Here is a 20,148-nt window from a genome sequence, read left to right on the forward strand (position 1 = left end):
CATTGGGAGCTCTTTTTTTTTTTTTTTTAATCAGCAGGTTTCTGAATACAAGGAGTAAACACCGATGTTGATTCATACAGTACACATCAAGTTGTATAATGAAAAAAAACCCTATTGTGTATACATTGTAGTTGCAGATGTAACCTAAGATAGGCTCACTTTTTTTTTTTTTAATAAATTGTCACAAACTTTCACTTTCACTCCTCAAACATTGTACTCAGCCATGACTGTACACACCACTGAGGTCAATGAGGTCCTGACCTCTGTATTTTTACTGAGGTGTATATAATAATAGTAGCGAAATAAATTCCTAAAATACAGTAACTGTTGTTTGGTGCTACAAAGATATTGTACACCACCAAGATAACCGACTTTCTCATCTGATCGCCTGCATCATTGTTTGTGTGGAGTGAATAATCTCCCTACGACAAAATCTCCACTCAACATGTGGTTCCTTAATTATGTGAACAGACCGATGAGGAAGCTGAGCCCACTGAAGCGTGATAAAGGTAACTAGAGGGTTTTACTGCTTGTGTTTCAGCGTCTTGTGTCCGGGGTGACATCTTGTAACCAACTGCTCCTGTGCAATCACGCTGCGTTATAACAGTCGCACTTGCTATTTTTACTGCTTAAGTGTGTTCACATTTATAGGAATGGTAAGTATGCACTATAAGTACGCAGATGGTGCAGTCGACACCGTCAAAAAGTTAAGCGTAAATCTACCGACACCCCTCCCCCTCAGCTGTCGCCATCTTGGCTACATACCGGAAGTGAAGTGACCGCTAATATAACTCGTTAAAAACGGTGACCGAGAATGGCGGACACGTCGTCGGCGCCGGTAACAGTCTAATTTCCACTTCACGAAGAGCAACCAAAGAAAAGTAAACGTTCATTTTTCAAGTCAAGTGAGCAAAGCAATCAGCGGACGGGCGGGCTGGCGACAATTGCTGTCACCTGTTGCCTTCGTCATTTCCGGTGAGTGCGCAACTGCAGTGCTTGAGTTGGAACCATAGACTGTATATAAAAACTATGTGTGTATATATATATATATATATATATATATATATATATATATATATATATATATATATATATATATATATATATATATATATATATATATATATAAAATATGTGGTTGGAACCACACCACCCTGTTGAAATTCACACACTACACCGGTGAGTACACGGTGTACCACATGACTGAAGAATCCAATTTGAGACACAGCCAGTGTTTGTCATTTATGATGCTGGCTAGTTAAGTGAATTAATGCTGACTGAATTGAGTTAAATGAGTAATTTGCTAATTCTAGCTATTAGTCCGCTGCCCATCTGAAGTGAGACTGATGAACCTTCAGTGAGAGTTGAAATATTTTTCTTTTATTTCTGTCTGTGTAAAGCATTGAAATGCATGTTAAAATGAGCAGCCCCTACGTATATTTTTTTTTTATATTACAATATTATCCTAGCATGGGCCAGTAACAGTATATATGTCAATTCATCCTGGGGTTTTACTTCATTCACTGACAGATGAAAATAAGAAGACTGCATCAAGAAAAGCTCAGCTTTGGGAAAGGAGATACAGAGCAAGAGGAGGAGATGAAGATGAGAGAGAAATAGCAGGTACACAGAAAAAAAAGGGAAATCTAAGATGAAACATCTGAAGGCACAATATGCTTGTTTTTTGTCTGACAAGATATTTCTTCTTACAAGGCTATGTTTATGTACTGTTTGAAACGCATTTCTATCATTTCCACCGACATGATTTTTAAAGCCGTTGTCCAATTTTTGTCCATGTCCATTTTTTGGGTTGCATGCCTTTGAATACCTCTAGCAAGTTCAGTTTTTGGACCTTGGTATTTCTAAAATGCAGCATACAGTCATGGACACACCAACACCTGTGCCATCTCTTACAACTACCTACAGTCGCCCAACTATATATACCAACTTTGTGAGCTTCTAATGTCAAATGTTTTCCCTGTTTCAATTCTGTGGTGTGTTTTAAGGCTGTAATTTGTGGTATGGCACCAGAATGCGTTACACTCAAAGTTTCAGAGGTATTTTTTTCCAGTACCGCTTTGAGATCAGTCCTATAATATCAGCTTCACAAGGTAGTATTTGTCGAAGTAATGGGCTATTGTGTTGGATTGCAATAGATTTCACAGGTGTTCATTATATTGTGTCCACCCACTGTAACTGTTTGAACAGCACCCAGTCACAACATGGGGATAAAAATGTTACAGCTGTTTGAAACCGAGCAGCTGGTGAATACAACATAACAGTTGGAAAGCTGCCTGTAACTTATATTTTCTCTGAAGTTTTCTGAAAGAGCTGTTGTTTGTCTGCACAGGAAAAATCTGAAAATTGGAAGAATTCTCGAAAGATTATCTTTCTTGTACTTATTACTCAGATTTTGCTTTTATTGGATGGTGACAGTGTAGATACTGGCAGGAAATGTAATGAGAGAGTCTCCGGCTGGAATCAAACCACAGATGATGCCATTATGTGATATGTGACTTAACCACTAGGTCATCTCTTCTGTAACTAGTGAATTGACATCAGTTCATGAGGTTCTTCACCTGATCCTGGGATCCACCAAAGTCCAACTGTTGTAGCTCTACCATAGAGACTGTTTTCTACTTCTCTCCAGCTGATTTCTGGACAAAATAGTTCTGACCTGGAAGTCTGTGAGAGACTCAAAGGGTAATTTCCTTTGAGACCTGCACTGTTGTCTGTGGTATCAGCCACACTTTCTATCTCACTCTTCCTCTCCTCTGCACTTGCCTCTGTTCTCACTTCCTCTATACTGTCTTATCTTTGAGCAATTTTTCTTTCCCCTAAGAGTTGAGGTCTTGCACTCCGCACCCTCCTCCATGACCTATCTATAAGATATAAAAGAAGGAAATACTCACTGATCACTTGTATTTTCACACGTTCTTAATGTGTTTAGCTCATTATATCAGCTAACAATGTATTGTAGACTGTCCTTCAGTCAAGAGGTTTTCAATGCTGCTTCTCCTCCTTCAATAGCTTGACAGGCGGAGACATTCATAAGTTGGCCTTTGGCTTGGTCTCCCCTGCATCTGTTGAAGGCCTTCAGTTTTTAGAATGACAGGGGTTTTTTTTTATTATTATTAACTCTGCTACAAATGACCTGATCTCCCTGCATCACTTTGCCCCCATTTCTCTCTCGGGTAAATTATGCAGCTTGCTGAATTTTACTGCCGCCAATTAGCGCCTCTGCAAGTGTGAGTGTATGCCATCGATTCTCCTGCTGATTGAGGTGGATTCCATCAATGGCTTACACTCCTCGGACTTCTGCAATATTCATCAAGGTGGAGGGAGGCGTTCGGCCAGCACTTGGATGAGAGACTGCCCTCCGGAAAGGAAAAGAGAGTGCAGAGCACGGCAGAATAGCAATACAGAGCAGTAATTAAACTTTGTAAATATTCATGTGGTCATTACATTTTTAATGAGGAGCTGATAAGAGTTGACACTGACCATACAGGACATTTGTCATGTTGGACCTGCAAGGACGTTAGTCCAGTCTTACCCAGAAATTTGTGTTTTTCAAGACCTAATCATAGCTGACATTGACGAATGTCCTCAACTGAAAAGGTAGAGGCTCTTTTGAACTTCCTCACAAGAACTGATGCAGTGCACCTACTCCTGATGAAGGCTTTGTTTTAGAAACATAGCAGTCCACCCTCCTTCGGTATTGGTCTGCTGACAGGAACCAAGTAGTTCTTGTCAGAACCTGTTTGTAATGTATCAGAACAAGAGCTGGGTGCTTGTGAGTGAACACTACATGCAGTAACATGTTGACCCAGCCAGTGCTGACCCCCATAATAAAGTCTGACAGTACTTGATCAAATCTACTGTAGTAGCCACTAGCAAGTTTAACCTGCATAGCTTCCTTGAACAAATCATGTCTTGTCTTTTGCATAACCTTGGTTGGTCATCTTTGCCACAGATATTTTCCATTTGGTTAAATGGTCTCCTCTGTCTCACTTGCACCCACTGATTGACTGTGGAGGGTCTGCTCTGCTAAAGCTTCCCTTCATCCTATTCATCCTACACTGAATAAACTTTGCTCTGGCACCTCCCAGCATTCCCTCCGCTTCACCCCTGCCCTCTCAAAACCCATATTCTTCCTTTCTCCAAGAAATTATGTCAGTCATTTGTCTGCATCTGGCTGGACTGCTCAGAGAGCTTCAGTATTCATCAGCATATAAAAGAAAAATATTTCCTGTCCATCATCATAGACGGTTCTCACCCTACTCCCCAGAGGAGCAAGGAGGTATTTTGCTTGCCTTGCTACCTGTGGTATTCTGCCTGCCTATTGACTCGTGTTGATTCTGCAATTGAGAAAGCACATAAGAGTTGAATGGTGAAGATGTTAATGGGTTGACTCTGTAACTGACACTGCCTTTGAGCTGCAAGAGCGAGCGCAGTGTTGAACTGAGGAGCCCGTGCAGTTCAGGCCCCAAGGAGACCCACAGAGAACACCAGAGGAGTGTGTCTGAATTACACTGGCTCGTTTACTTGTGTTACTTGTACTGTTGATGTCGGTTAGAGAAGGACAAATTTTCCTCCTAGTCAATGCATCTGGAAATTGAACACGATAGACCCTGGCAGTCCTCCGCTCGATGTATGAAGATTTATAAGTATGAATCTTCCTATAATGGCTTGCCTCTCACCAGGGGCTACAACTAAACCAGCTTTCCTGTCCAACCCCATGGAGATAAAAAGAAATTAGATTTATTAATCCACTGAATTTTGACATCCTCCCAATAGGCTCATTCCAGCTGCCTGGGGAAAATATCGACCAATAAGTACCCTCAAAAAAGTGAGGTGTGTAGTACACTCATCGGCAGGGATAATGAAGTCACCGTGATTCCCCCCCGTTGCATGGCTCCATGTAGATGTTGTCTCTCTGTCTTTCAAGCTGGAGTTAATTGCGGTGTTTAGGCAGAGCTCAGTCTAGCTTCTAAACGGCAAAGGTTAATTAGCAACAGAAGGATCTCCACACAAGATATGTTGACATTTACATTTCCTTCCTGGCTAAAACGAGAAAGAACCCCATTTGGTGGCTTTGGGATGGGACAGGGGAGAAAAGCATTTTCTCTACAAACATCCTCATTTCTATGCAAGGCTTGGCGTTGATATGCAGATTTGGCAGTTGGATGACATTTAAAAGTAGTTAATTGTGCAAATCTTTGTTTTAGACTGGAAAGGTCGTGGATAGTGAGAGTCTTTCATCACGAACTAACCCCCCCTCATCGGCACAGCTGCAGAGAGGGGAGGGGGGTTTGTTGGTTCCTCCACTGACCGCCTTATAAAGTCGCCCAATGCTTTTCAAGGTGGTTCATGAATATTTATATGCACAAACTGTTTTGGAAATGAAAATTAATCTGCCGTCCAACAGGAGATGACTCGGCTATCTGTTTTCACCAAAGAATGTAATTCTCACTGTTCAGGATGAGAATGCTCCATTGTTTTCTTTCTCATATTCTTAAATGTCTGGATATCAAATTAAGCATGTTGCTTCTTGATGAGGGACAATTTTGTTTTATTGCAATGCATTCTTCCTTTTATTATAGCACAACTGAACAATGCAGAAATGTGTCTCTTATAAGATTTGTTTGTTGGGCTATCATCACTTAGCTATTGCAGTTTTTGGATAAACTTATACAGGAAAAACAATCCTTCTCTTTGGAAGCAATAGGATAATATTAAATAGATTTATTGCATGTAATTTTTTGTCCGTATTTTGGATATTACCATCTAACAGGCAACAGTGGTGAGAAAGCACAATGAATTGAAGATACAGCAGGTGCACAGATTGGAAATTTTACACCTGGTTTCACCTGAATAGCACAAATGGATACATAATTGCTCCATTTCATCACTTCCCTTCGCTGGATGACATTAAAGTGAGCTCTTTGAGAAAATGGAATAAGGATGAATACATCCAACTGGGGACTTGAGCAAAGCTCAAATCTGATCATGCGTGTTTCTATTTGTCTTTCCGCTGAAAAGAAAAACACTCCCTTTGATTTAGCTACCATTAGGATTCCTCCAAGGATACGCTGGTCTTGTTTGCTCGTTGAAATAACACGTTGCACATTTAATCAATGCTTGATTCAGCGAACGCCCTTTGTTTTCTCCTTGAAGCACGATCTCACATCCTCCCTGGGGCGGTTTTCATCAATTAAAATAGTCCAGCCCTGTTGTAAAGCTACAGATGGCCAGCGTCAGACCCGGCCAGATTCAGGGTCTCCCAGCCAACTGCTCTGACATGTCAGACATGCTGGTATGCCTTGTCACTCCCCACTCCTCCACTGTAACAAAGGTTGGGCTGACTCCCCTCTGGAACGCCAGGCCCAAGTGGCTCGCAGAGACGTGAGGCGTGACGGAGCCCCAGTCTCAAGGCCAAGAGTGCACCCCCAGACCTCCTTTCAAAGCACTCCCTCCTTTCTCCCCCCCTCCTCTGCAAACCTAGTGTCCATTTAATCCTTCTTCAATTCCATCTCTCACCATCTAAACCCTCCAATCAACACCCCCTCTGCTCCCTCCAGAACAGTCTCTCACACGCACACACACACACACACACACACACACAAACACATACTTGTACTTCTGTCTTTGTGAGGACACTCATTGACATAATGCATTCCCTAGCCCCTTACCCTAACCTTAACCATCACAACTGAGTGCCTAACCCCAACCCTGACCCTAACCTTAACCTAAACCTAAATCTAACCATAACTCTAAAACCAAGTCTTAACCCTCAAAATGTGATTTGAAGGTGTCTCAAAAAGTGAGGACCGGCCAAAATGTCCTCACTTTACCAAAATGTCCTCACTTGTAAGTAAAATACTTTTTTTGGTCCTTACTATGTAGCAAGTACAAGTACACACACACACTTATTCCTCTTTGCATTTTCCTCTGTGAATTCTCCCCTCATTTTCCATCTCCAAACCTCACACACTCACACTTGCTACTCGCCACCTCTTGGCCCCTCACCACCCCGACCGCCCAGTCCCTCCACCCACCTCGGTTGCTATCCAGGGGTGTGTATTTCACGCCCTGGTGGCTGGACAGGCTCTGGGTGATTTCCCAAGGTGGGGGCTGAAGGTTGGGCAGGAACCAGTGGTGTGGAGTGATGTCAGAGCAGGGACTAAGATTTGTGTGTCTGTGTGTGCATACGTGCACTGTGTCACTGCATATCTACGTGTCTGCATGTGTAGGAGTATATAGTTTGAACTCCCTTCAAAAGGCCAGCTGTACAAATGCAGCTCTGAATGAGAGAGGTGTTGAATTAACAAGCCATACGAGGCACCCTATTCTCCTATGTTGCTCCATACACTGACCTGGCAATAATGAGGCAGAGACACATTACAATGGTGCTTTATGGGTTATGTTCTGAGCATTACTAGACCAAAGGGGCTAATGTGCTGGTGTGCGGAAAGTCAGATGAAATGACAGTGCAGCGAGCCAGCTGAGCGTAATGAGAATATTGTGTTTTGAATAAACCGAAATGGAGTGAATTTGCACAGGATGTGGGCCAAGGCAACGTTCCCCGCTGTGCTCTTTAGACAGTGTTCGGGGATCTTTTTCAAACCAGCATGACAGTGCTTCCTCCGCTGTGGCTGGCCTCTGAAAAACAGGCTTTATTTATTTATTTACCTCTATTTACTCAGGCTAGTTTGACCGCGTGTTCCAGGCTCCTTTTCAGAAACACCCTGCTTCACACACACATTCAGTTACACACATTCACACCTCTGGGAGCCAAGGTTTCCCCACTGTTGTTCACCAAGTGTTTCTACTTGACCAGCCAGGTGTTAATTGCCTTGCTCAGGGTCACTTCCACAAAAGTTACTTGGGAATGTGCTGGCTTTTTCCTTTACTCTGCCCTCATGTTCCCTGTGCAGGGATTTGAAGAAACAGCCATGCAGTCAAAAGCCCAATTCTCATGGCTGGTGCAGAAATATGAAGATGGAGAAAAGCTTTTTGAGTAAGCTTCAAGTTTTCTGCAGGAATGTGAAAATGTTAACTGCATCCTTGTAGCAAATTGTATTAGGCTCCATTTTTATTGTCCTTTAGTAAACCGCCCTCAGTGTAATTAGCTAAATGTCTACATGTCAACACTGGGTACACTGGGTGTCAGCTACGTGACAACCAAGCATGTGTCTGAAACTTTGCACTTGTGTGATGTTGTTCGTTTATAGCCAGAAATGACTTCATCAAAAGCAGTCAGGATTTGTATCTCAAATCTAAACATGTTGAACAATACACTGGTACCAGCATCAATGCCAGACTCTGAGTGTATATGTCTGTGTGTGTGTGTGTGTGTGGGCGTGTGGGTGTGTGCACCAGCGTCTGTGCCTATAAGCGTACGTGACCAGCTTCCAGGAGACATGTCTGCCTGTCCAACTCCCACCATTGTAATGCCATAAACAACATGTAAAGCCTCTATGCAGGAAATTAATTTCTGTGGTTAATACACTGACAACCTGTCTCCTCACAGCTATTCTCAGAGAGATTTTTTTAAAGATCCTGCTGTTTGTACTGTAAGTAGATATAAAAGGAAAGAAAAGGAAGGGACAGACTTGGGGAATTGTTTCCCAGTTTTCTTTGAATGGTTTTTCTACTTTCTGTTGTTTTTTTTTTTTTTACATCAGAAATGTTAGTTTAGATTTAGGTCGGCATCATGTCTCCTCAGTGGCCTAAATCTAAGAAAGAATTTTTAAAAAGTCCACATTGATGCCGAAGTTGTAGAGATCACTTTATAGAGTAACACATTATTTGATGAACAATTACATTTTCTCTCAGGAAATGTAGGAAACCTTAAGCATTGGCTGCAATACAAAAGTAACACTGTCACATAATGGATCGTCTGTATTCCTGAGAACTGACAAAGTTTAGTCAGAGATTTTAACTTTACTATTTAATAAACTCAGCCAAACCAATTCAAATGTTTTTGTTTTAATGCAATAACAGGACCGTCTCTGCTAAATCTAACACTTTAATAATATCCAAATTCATGCTTTTGTATGGAAATGTCAATTTTCATCCGCAGTAGAAAATGTTTGAATTTCTCCACTGAACCAATAACAGTAATAAATGTGTAGAAAGAGTAATAATGGCATAAATCATGTAAAGGTAGCCTCATCCAAATCCGTCTAAGTCAACACAGGAGGCTGGGCCGCACTGGGTCAAGACAAGGTAAAGAAGAAATACGAGCTGAAGCAACAGTTGTTGAAATATTACTAGTATCTGATTGGCCTGATGGCTTTGTTTGGGAGCCAAGTTAATCTTTCTTCTGTGCTTTCCTAACACATCCATAAAAGAGGGTGAACTCGTCCTGCTGTTGTTCACCAGGTTCTTAATTCCACTCTGGATCTTTTCTCTGGATCTGTCATCTTTCTGGCTTGTCCTCGTGTGTCTGTGTTTTCAGAACTTGTATTTGGCTTTAATTTCTCTGTATATCAAAGAGGAGGCAGGTGTGGTCTGTTTAGACTGCGTCACACAGATGATCAAGATTTGCTTTCTATAAGCGGGAGGATCCAGGTCAGCTGTGGTCAGGACGACTGCTTGTCTGAATGGGAAGTGATTTGCAGTTCACTGGAGGAGCTCAGCTGACTAAATCTAGCCTCTCCCTGTCAGGCGGAGAGGAGGAATGTGGAGACCAATATGAGTAATCCCCCTGACCTTATCGTTTGATTAGCTAAATAATACCCCCAAGACCCTCTGCAGCCATGTAAATATTACAAATTAAAAGATAAAACATGTTGCCTGGTTGATTGTGTGTGAGTGGACAGCGAGAGAGCCTGTGTCTGTGTGTTTGCATTCATGCATGTGTGCCTGCATGGGAGTGGGATTGTGTTTTACATGAAAGCGTGCACACTCATATACTGCACAGCAGAAAAAACACATGACACAAGGAAGTAAAAGACAGCTACAAAGCACAATGGAGATACTTTTTAAATAGCCCTTACATGAATAATGGATAAACTAAACGGATGGAAATATTACACTGCAATTAAAAAGAATCAGGAATTTCCTGTTTGCTCACCTGCACAGCTGAATGTATGGAGCGGCAGATTTGTCTTACGCCAATATGACATGGAAAGGATGATGATTAAACAGTCACCCAAAATATCCCAAATAAAATGTTGCACAGCAAAACAGACTAATATATAAACACTGCACTTTAATAATGATTATAATTGACTGTTAAATGAGTTCCTAGGTTAGTTGTACCATTTTAAATACTCTATAGACACATGGATGCCTTTTAAATATTTTTAATTCTCTATAAGCTTCTCCAAATGACAACATATGGAGCATATGGAGAATAAGATTAGCACATTAGTGCATTAGATTAAAAAGGTAATTGATGTGAATCTTTGACTGTTTAACTGATTCTCAGTCAGAACAGAGTCAGATCTTCTCAATGGGATATTTATATAAAGAAAAAACACGTATTTCCTCTCTCACTTTGACAAGCTTTTCTTCTCTCAGATTAGTGATGCTGCACAAAGCCAAGCAGCTGCTCAGCATAAAAAAAGGACTTTTGTTTCTGAAATATAAGAAACATCTGTATTGAAGCAATGAATCTAGATTGTGCACCTCTTTCATGTACTTATAACTGATGGTGATCTCTTAAAAAAAAAAAAAGTCCATATTGACAAACGTACCTCTAGCAGCAGACGGCAGGTTAACCTTTGTAGCATGGATTAATTACTTTTAACTGGGGGTAGTTGAGGTATGTGGCCTGAGGGCACATTTCCTGTTAATCATGCAAATTTTGACTCCCTCCCAAATAATCAAAGACCATCTAACAAAAATCTTTTGCTTTCAAGATTAATTGCCGGCGGTTCTATAATCTCTAACACTGCCAGGCCTATGAACACGCTAACTAGCAACAGCAGCAAACTCATACACCTTACGGAAGGACTCCATTCATCAGCCTGTCAGTTCAATAACATCAATAGCCCCGTGGTCAGTGGTTAATCCAGCTACTTAGAGGTCCGCAAAGCCACACCTCTCCTCTGATCACAGCAGATGTGTCCAATTCTCAGCCACCCTGGTGCGTTTACTCACTCGATTGTAATCACATTCTCTTTCTGCTTTCCCACTTTTTCACCCAGACTCCTTAATAGACCTGATGCTGCTGACCAGGAGAGGTAATTAGGACTTTGTATTAAAGGTAGCGATTGCAGCATCATACGGGTATCCCCACATAGCCTTTGGTGTCTGCAAAAGCAGCAGTAGTGCGTGAGAACGATGCAAATTTCCACAGTGTGGCTTAGCAATAAAAAGCATATTGACTTCGATTTCTTCCTGTGTCTGTCTGTGTCTGTGTTTTTTTCTCTGTGATCTCTGGGGCTGCTCCACGATCTGTTATTCTGGTTCTTTCTGGTTGTCTGTCTCTCTGTATTACTCCCCGCAGACCTCCCCATCCTCTGATCCAGGATCAGCAAGCTTTAACAGTGAGGATTGTCCTGAGTGTGTTTCTCTCAGTAGGGTTCTCTGTGGAGGAATACCCTCTTGCACGAGATCTGTGCCCTTAAACGCATCTGTCAGTTCTTCTTCATTCCATTGATTTTCCACAGTCTGAGGGCTTAAAGCAGCCTTTTTTTCTTTGTATGAGGTTAAAAGACAGAGGAGAAGACATTTTGTGGGTTTATCTTGTCTGGCTAATTCACAAACACAAGAAGTGACCGTTGTGTGTTCATGTACAAAAGACATGGGGTCATTGCCCTCATCTTTCTAACCCCAGGCTTTGTCCCTCCTTGCCACAAACTGCCTCTCTCTGGCTGTAACCTTTCTCCGTCTGACCTCAGCCCTCATCACCCTCATCTTTCCCTATCCACTGCATCAGATCCGTGAGGTAATAAACACGAGAACCAGCCTGACCTCTCCAACACGAAGCCCAGAGGAGAATGCAGCTCTCTGTCTGATATGACAGGGATCTCTTTTTCTCTCTTTTCCTTCTCTTTACAAGTCAGATTGATGTAGAGAAAAGTGTATTGACTTTGAAGGTTGGCTACAGAAACATCACAGGCTTTGTGCTCAAAGCTGTCCGAGGTAAAAAGCAGATCAATACTTTTCATATTCCACTGCGGTGAAGTGCTATCGACCAAGGCCGTCACATAACTACACCGCTTCACAAGCAGCATTGCACGTCGTTCCAAAACGTGCTATTTTAATCAGGGAGAGACACTGCATATGTCTGACAAGTCTGCTCTCTTCACACTTCTTTCTCTCCGTCGTCTTTTCTGCTCTCCTCTCCCTCTCTTTCTCCTCTCCTCTCCTTGAGGATTGATGGATCTGAAAAGTGGTTCCATCCACAGAATAAGAGTCTAAAGAGAAGCTGTCAGAACCAAAGTGACACAGAGAGATAGAGACATCCACCGGAGTGCATGTGTCGTTACAAGACAGTGTGACACTTCACAGGCTTTTTGACAGTGTAAGTAGTAGAGCTGGGGCTCAAAGTGTTCTTAGCTGGTGGCGAAAAACAAGCACTCCTACAGTTTAGCGGTGCTTTTCTGCCTTGTTTCTTCTTTAAGAGGCCTGACGTATGTCCACTTCGTCATTCAGACTGCATACTAGATAAGCCCTCATTCATAAAGTCTATGCACATGCTTTCCTCCGAACACCCTCCAGTAAATTGCATGCAATTTTTGGATCCTTCTTCTCTGCCCTTCACAATGTAATCCAGGAACAGTTGGAGGCCTGTGTGCTGATGACAAGCCTGAGGCCCAATCACATTCACTCCACTTAATGTGATTTCACCTATCCTGCTGCTGCTGGCCAGGACCCCTACTGTCAACCTGATATGGCCAGGCTGCGCTGTGCTTCTCTTTCCCTGTGAAAGACTCAAGAATGTCATTGCCAGTAATGGCAGATCATGATCATCATCATGCTCATCACCACCACCGGTGCCACCATCACTCTGGCTATCATCATGTTCATCTTTACTATAGCCATCACCTCATAGAGCGAGCAGTAGGCACTGTTGGAATGAGGATTTGGCATGTGGAGTGGAGTGGAGGGTTCTCACTCCAGGTGGCCACAGTGTGCGAGGTTTGGTTTCTGAGCCCACTGGGAAACACAGATAGTGTCATGTAGGAAAGTATACAAGGAAAATGGATCTTTAAATATAGCTCACACTCACCTGTGTAACCATGTTTCATAATGCAAGAATCACGTAAAATGAATCTGTCATCGCTGTACAATTCTAATATTTTACTTTTACAATAATCATAATACTAACAGTTTCAGTCCTAGCTGATTTGATCCCAGAGTTCACTTCAAAATGACATGCACTGATGTCCAGGGGCAGGAACCAAGCTTTGTCAAAGATGCAACAGGTTAAGAGCAACTCATCTATGTGTTTACAGCGATGCCAAACAAACAATGTAATGCCTGTGTTTTAATAAGGGATTGCGCTGTAATACTGAACATAATGGACTTCTTCATTCCATTTAATCCATGCATGCAAAAATTTTTGTCATTTCCTGTTTCCACTGTGTGTGGGCATGCTGTTTGAGTCCAACAACTTGGAAAAGTGGACAGTAAAACCAGAATGGAAACACATTAAATGTATATGGCTAAAAAAAATAAGTCTCAGGTGTAATTAGTATCACAAATGGGGCATGTTGTAAATGTAATTGTTTCCTGAATAACTCAAAAGGATACAACACTATACATTTTATAAAGCTGGTGCTAATTTAAAAAGCCACTGAAGTCTTTGCATTGCATTACATTGATTTGGCAGAAGCTGTTGTCTAAAAGGGAAAAAAGTACATTGAAATTCCATAGGAACAAGATGTCATCATAAATTGGAAGTTGATCTCTCCCAAACAAACTACTGTGCAAATGTCTGAAGCTGTTTTTTTCAGTAAGTGGCCTCTTGTTGAGCAAAACTATATTATGTTTACAGTATGCTAAATGGTGCTGCTCATGATTTTACAGGCTCTTTTTATTCTAGCAAATACTTACTCTGTGTCCCCTCAATTTCTAATCCTAAAGCTTTTTCCATCAATTTTATATACACTGTATGCAAGAAACACACACAGCACTTGCGTTGCACGTATAGTACTCAAATATGCATACTTGCACAAACATACAACTTAGAGACCCTAATCAGCGGCCAAATATTAGGAGTGAAAATGTGTCGAGAAGCACTTAGACCATGCTCAAGTGTTCCTTCACATCAGTATGGGGGAATTGAATTCTTAAAGGGCCTAGGAGTACTGTATGTAGTGTGATAATGTATAGGCAGATAAATCATGTCTTTGTCATGCATAAAGATGACACATTACTGCTTGAATCCAGTGGGACAATATAATGAGACAATTAACTGTGCCAGATCCAGACTCATGTGATTATTAAAAGTTTTGTTTGCACGGGAGCTCCCCAGAGGTTTATGTGTAGGGGTTTGAGTGTCTCCATCTTGGCACACTGCTGATTATGTAGTTCTACTTGGATATGGGATCCAACAAGACAGATGTGGCAGTGGGTGGAGTGAATGCTGTCTTATTGATGCTCTGTTACTTCCTGCTGTGCATCTGATAACACCCTTATTATTTAGCCTTGATAGCGGGTTGTTTATTATAGATTTATATTCATAATATCATGCTGTACTAGTCAAGAAACAACATATATCTCCTTTTGTGTTTGTTAGTTTTTTCCTCTAGTGAATTACTGTAGATGCTTTACCAACTCCCTTAGCAATTCAACACTGGGCGCCAATTATCAGCTGGCGCCAACAGCTGGTGTCCTTTAATCCCCGAAAGCTTGTGGGTGTTCATTTCAGCTCAACATAAACAGCAGTAATGTCAAATTGGGTTATACTAATACAAACAATCCACATGATATTGCTTGCCAGAAATAAAAATATGTTCCCATTGGACCAACCACATAGTCGCCATAGATACCCCGCCTAATACAAGGATATGGTAACATGTAAGCATGTTTTGTAAAATCTGAAGTATGACAATGTAATAGAAAAATCTTTTACAGCTGTAATGACTCTACAAGTGGTCATCAAAGTCACAGTGAAATTAATCTAAAATGATGCAGGCAAACTGCTGTCACCCTTTTTTTTTCTCTCTTCATCTGCAGTGTTTCTGCCCTTCATGGGGAGTTTTGTGGTCTGAGTGAAAGAATGTGGTTATGTGCAGAATGGGGTATGCTTGTGTGTAGGGGCTCTACAGTATGTGATTCACCAACTGATAAAACAGAGAAGGTGATACGCAATGATCTAGGCAGGTGACGTAACTCTATGACTCAAACACACATATTGATTCTCATTACATTTTACCTACTTTAGACTTGTTCAACATGTTTGTGAAATATGCCTATTCACCTAGTCAGTAATGTAAAACTACCAGCAGCAGACAGAATTCACCCTCTGAACATCCTTCGCCTGCTTTTCATTCATTTGTAACACCTTAAAATCAGACTAATTTGTACACATTAGTTTGTAGTCACTTGACAGAGAGCTGAGTTATTCATATAAAAGTGTTGAAGTGACATTTGCCTTTACTTGGAACTTCAGGATGTGGTCGTGCACCATTGCGTTGTGGGTGTGTAGATGTATGCTGGTCCCTTTATCTCAAAAACTCTTCCTGAAAACAAGAACATCATGAATAAAGAATGAGAACCTTTACTTGACCTGGATCCCTCGCTAGATTATCTCTATATTTACTGAGTCACATTCCTTGTACATGGTGTGTGCTTGGTGAATAATTTCTGATTGTCACTCTAATAAGTGTATATTAGTCATCTACTGTATCATGCAAACCGAATGAAATTATTGGAAAACAGAACAGGTTTTTATGCTTTTGAGGGAAAATAAAACATATATTTACTGCGGGCATATAAATTCTCTGATTCTAATTTTCCTGTTTACCTTAGCTCCCATACTTTATGTATTGTTTTTCTGCTTCTCTTTATTGGAATTCTTGTTTGTCCAAGCCCTTCATATGAGACCTAAAAGCATGTCGTTCATGTTTGATTATAGAGTTTTTGTTGTGTGGCAGTAAGGGTAGAAGGTGTAAGCGTGCTACTGATTGCAGAGCCTTCTATGACAAACTTGTATCTTTTGACTCTTTCCGTAAACTTAACTTGTCACGTATCTCATGAGGAAGGCGTTCACAGATAAATGGTGACTTCCTTCTTCCCTTTTTTGGCTATGGACCTGCGTCACAAGCTTGCACAGGCAGCCGTGGGGTTGATTATCTTGCAGCTCCATGGCCACGCTCCATACGGAAACATCACTGTGTCTCTTCTTTGTGTGGTGTTGCAAGGCAGGCAGGATCCTGGCACAGGCTGCAGACTTCCACTGTGAGCTTTCTATGGTCAGCTTGAATGGTGCACTGATGAAAAATGGAGATCACTTCGGGCCCCGCTGTTCTTTTGAAATTTTGCTCTTGAGAACCACATTTATTAAAAAAAAAAGAAAAAGAAAAAAAAGTTTTTTTATGTCTTTTGACCAAGACCGATTTTTTTGTGACAATTTCTATGCTAATCTGGGGAAATGTATCTGTATTCTTACAGGATTCAAAGCAACCTGTTCATTCCAGGTGCTATTTTATTCAGTCAGTCTTTTATTGTGACTATTGTGTGGTGGGAAGGAGGTCAGAGCCTATACATTTTGTGTTTCCTGATTTTTGATCAGGTATATCTCAATGATATAAACCATCCCACAACTCCCAGTCCCATATTATATTAACCCTTGTAACCTTCTCCTGCAAGTGTCTGCCCCTGCCACAGGACTGTCATCTGTGCCGGAGAGGCTTTCTGTCTCTCCTCTCAGATACGAAGGGAGCACAAAAACAAGATTATGACTGAACATTCATCCTCACATGCACACATTGATGTACATACATGCGCAGGTACGCCCAGAAATACGGGGACATGGATCGTAGACCTTGCTCAGGCCAGCTCATTAATGCAGCCACACAGTACCAGGGCGGATCCAATGCTAAGCACAGCATACACCCTAAATTGACTTTACATGTCCGTCAGGCTTTCATCACCTGCCACCGCAACCAAAGTTTGTACTTGTTCTTCTGCTCTTATCCTTCCCTGAAATCCCAGTCAATATGTTTGCTTGGGGAGAAAGTGTGGGAGGCAGGGAGAGTGAAGGGGTGAGAAAGATTGTTTGATTAAAAGCCTGTATTGACAGATTTGAGTCAACAGGGACAAATCTCTTTTGCCTAGCTCAATATAATGGTCATCAAACTCAGGGGAGAGGGTAAGCACGTGCTTGTGGGTACATGAGTACATCATGAATGTTTATGTGGGCGAGTGGTTTGATACATGTTGATAAGTGGCGGAGTGTTTCTGTCGTACTGTGACTCTGCCTGCAGTGAAAGCAGATTAAATAATTTTACTCAGTGGAGGGTATTGGAAGAAACACCAAAGCCACAGTTAAGACTTTAACGCACTGGCAAGACCTCACGCGTGACCTGAGATCATTCAAAAACTCAGAGGGAATATAAGCGGGAAAAGATTTCTGGAGATTTCAGGCTGTGTAAACCAACAGTTCAAGTGGTCAGCTGCCTATGCAAATGTACTTGTGCACAAGTACATAGATACAGTGTACTGCGTATTATGAGTGATTTTTAAAAGCTTTGCATCGCAGGAACCAAGTTCTTTGAACTTGGGAACATTACCTGTGTTTTGATCAGAGTTACCAAGGTGTAGATTTTGTAGCCTGTCTGGGCTTCATGGATGATACTGGTCAATCATTCAGGATCTAGTAGTGGGTTCTGTACCAACTGGTCAAACAAAACCTTTGAGGCTGCTACAATTTGTGTACAATATTCATTTACACAGTGAGTGAGCACTGCTCAATCACCCAAAAACTGTCAATTTTTTCAGCTATTGATATTGATTTTCTGCTACTGAAGATGGTGTATTTGACTATGTTCATGGTTCTCCAGATGCAATGAAAATGCAAACATAAAATGCAAAAGAGACTGGGACTATTCAGTCAAAAAATGATGTATGCATGTGTGAAATTATCCTTGGGTTTGTTCTGTCTCTGGTTGCCCATGGATTTGTATGTAAGAACAATGATCTTAGTTTTGTGTGGGTAGGTATTTTACACTCTGGAGATAAGTGTTTTTATGTGCTTGTGTGGGTGTGTGTGTGTGTGTGTGTGTAAGGGTGTAACAGAGAGATGTGATTCAATCTTGACAAGTAAAGGCAGTTAAACAGCAAGGGCACACATGAAGAGAGAGAAGGTGCCTGACCGGAGAGGGCAATGTGAAAGCATGGACGGAGGGAGCTGAAAATGTCACATTGAAGAAGAAAGAATGTTTAGGCGGTGAGGGATGAGAAGAGAAATGCAATCTGGGTCCAGACAGAGGTGTAACAGACCAATTTGTTTGCGGCGTAATGGAGAGAAGATGGCTTGGCTTGGGTGATAAGTTGGCCAGGTCTTGGCCAGGCTGGACTGGAAGGATAAGCAGAGTTCTGAGGTCTGTGTGGAAAACGTAGAGATAGATGAATATGTGGTGCAGCTGGGAGAGGAAGGTAAAGTTAACAGGAACAAAAAAAGCGTAAATGAGATATTTCAGCAATGTAAAGCAGAGGTCTTATTTACAAAGCTGTTTTTAAGTCTTTGGGGAAAGTTCAAGTCAAGTCACATAGAATTTTGTCCAAGCCCTGGTCAAGTCTTAAGTTTGTCACGGCAAGTCTCAAGTCAAGTCACATAAGACACAGATCCGGAAACAGCCCAAAGGAAAATAAAAACCCAATGCGTGGGCCTGCATGGGTTAGGTGCATTGCAGATGTCACCTCTGCAAACTGACCCCTGGCTACAGAAACTAGCATCTAGGCCTTAGAACCTCAGTTTTCTGGCAGTGCAGGGACTGGAGTTAGTACTGGAGATCAAGTGATACCAACTGTCTTTCAAGACACAATAAAGGCGCACTAGAAAGTGGCACACTCAAATTCATTCGCACAATTTGCAAGTAATTGTACCATGCATATTATTATTCAAATTATTTTTAAAAATGCATTTTAGCTAATGCTTTCTTGAGGAGGTTAAATAAAAATAGATGGTGCAACAGAAATAATATTAGCTTTGATGGCTTCCTTCATTGTAGAGCTCTTTGAGTCTTTGAGCCCTCAATGGTCAGTAACTGCAAAATAGTGGGAAACCATAGTTGAACTTTATGCAAAAAAAAAAATAAAATCCACATGTACTTTGCTCCCCACAAGCAAATTCACTGATTAGTTTTGCTGTATTAAATGCTGATATAAACAGGTCTTAAGACAGATCATCTGATGCTACTTTGATCAGGTGCAGCTGATCATAACAGGCATTACTATTAGATTTCATTCCAATAAGGCCTTGAAATGTCTTGGGATCTTCCCAAGACCTTAAAATTATGAAAATGCTCATCCTATCCTGTTCATTGACTTTTTAATCCCCATTGTGTTTAAAAGCCCAGCTCAAGGCCTGGCCGCTGCTGTTTTATCCAGCTTTTATTGCTCCAGTATGGGTCAGAAATTATGTTTTCATCATCATCAGTATGAATTGCAACTTGCTTTCAAGTCAAGTCTTCAGGCAGTCAAGTCACAAGGAAGTCAAGTCACTGCAAACAAGTCCAAGTCTTTACTCTGACTGGCTCATTTGAATGGTCCCATGTGACCAGAATCAATACAGTAGTAATTTTGAATCCAGCACAAGCCCATTCTGTTTAACTGAAAATAAAAAATAAATACATAAATAAAATTAGCAGCTCAGAGCTTATTGTCTTTGCTCATGTACACCAGTGCTGGAAAAAAGGTCTGAATGTATGAAAGAAAGAAGCAATAATCTCTGGACCCTAAATACGATGTTCTGTGTTCAAACAAATAAAAATGTTTGAAATTCCAAGTGATAGTTTTCTGTAGTGGGACTCAGTTCTTGTCATGTTTGGATTACTGCTACGGGCAAACTAGATTGGCAGCTGGTGTTTCTGGGAAGTGCAGGAGAGTAGTAGCAAAGGGTCAGGGCTAGAGGTCAGGAGCTGACCCACCAGGAGAGGACGAAGGGAAGGGAGGAGAGGAGGAAAGTGATATGGGAGGAAGGGACCTGGAGCACTGACACATGGAGATGGAAGAGAGAAA

The 20,148-nt window shown here is 41.5% G+C and overlaps 1 long non-coding RNA gene across 1 annotated transcript; it reads left to right on the forward strand.

The window, feature by feature from the left end:
• Positions 1–613: 613 nt before the first annotated feature.
• LOC139624328 (uncharacterized) lies at positions 614–16,843 on the forward strand. The gene is made up of 3 exons (XR_011691647.1): positions 614–975; positions 1,531–1,623; positions 12,734–16,843. It is a non-coding gene; the product is annotated as an uncharacterized lncRNA (long non-coding RNA).
• Positions 16,844–20,148: the final 3,305 nt, after the last annotated feature.

The sequence above is a fragment of the Trachinotus anak genome, unplaced genomic scaffold, assembly GCF_046630095.1.
Source record: "Trachinotus anak isolate AG129_WGS33_773 ecotype Australia unplaced genomic scaffold, CSIRO_AGI_Tana_v1 ptg000008l, whole genome shotgun sequence".
Classification (NCBI taxonomy): domain Eukaryota; kingdom Metazoa; phylum Chordata; class Actinopteri; order Carangiformes; family Carangidae; genus Trachinotus; species Trachinotus anak.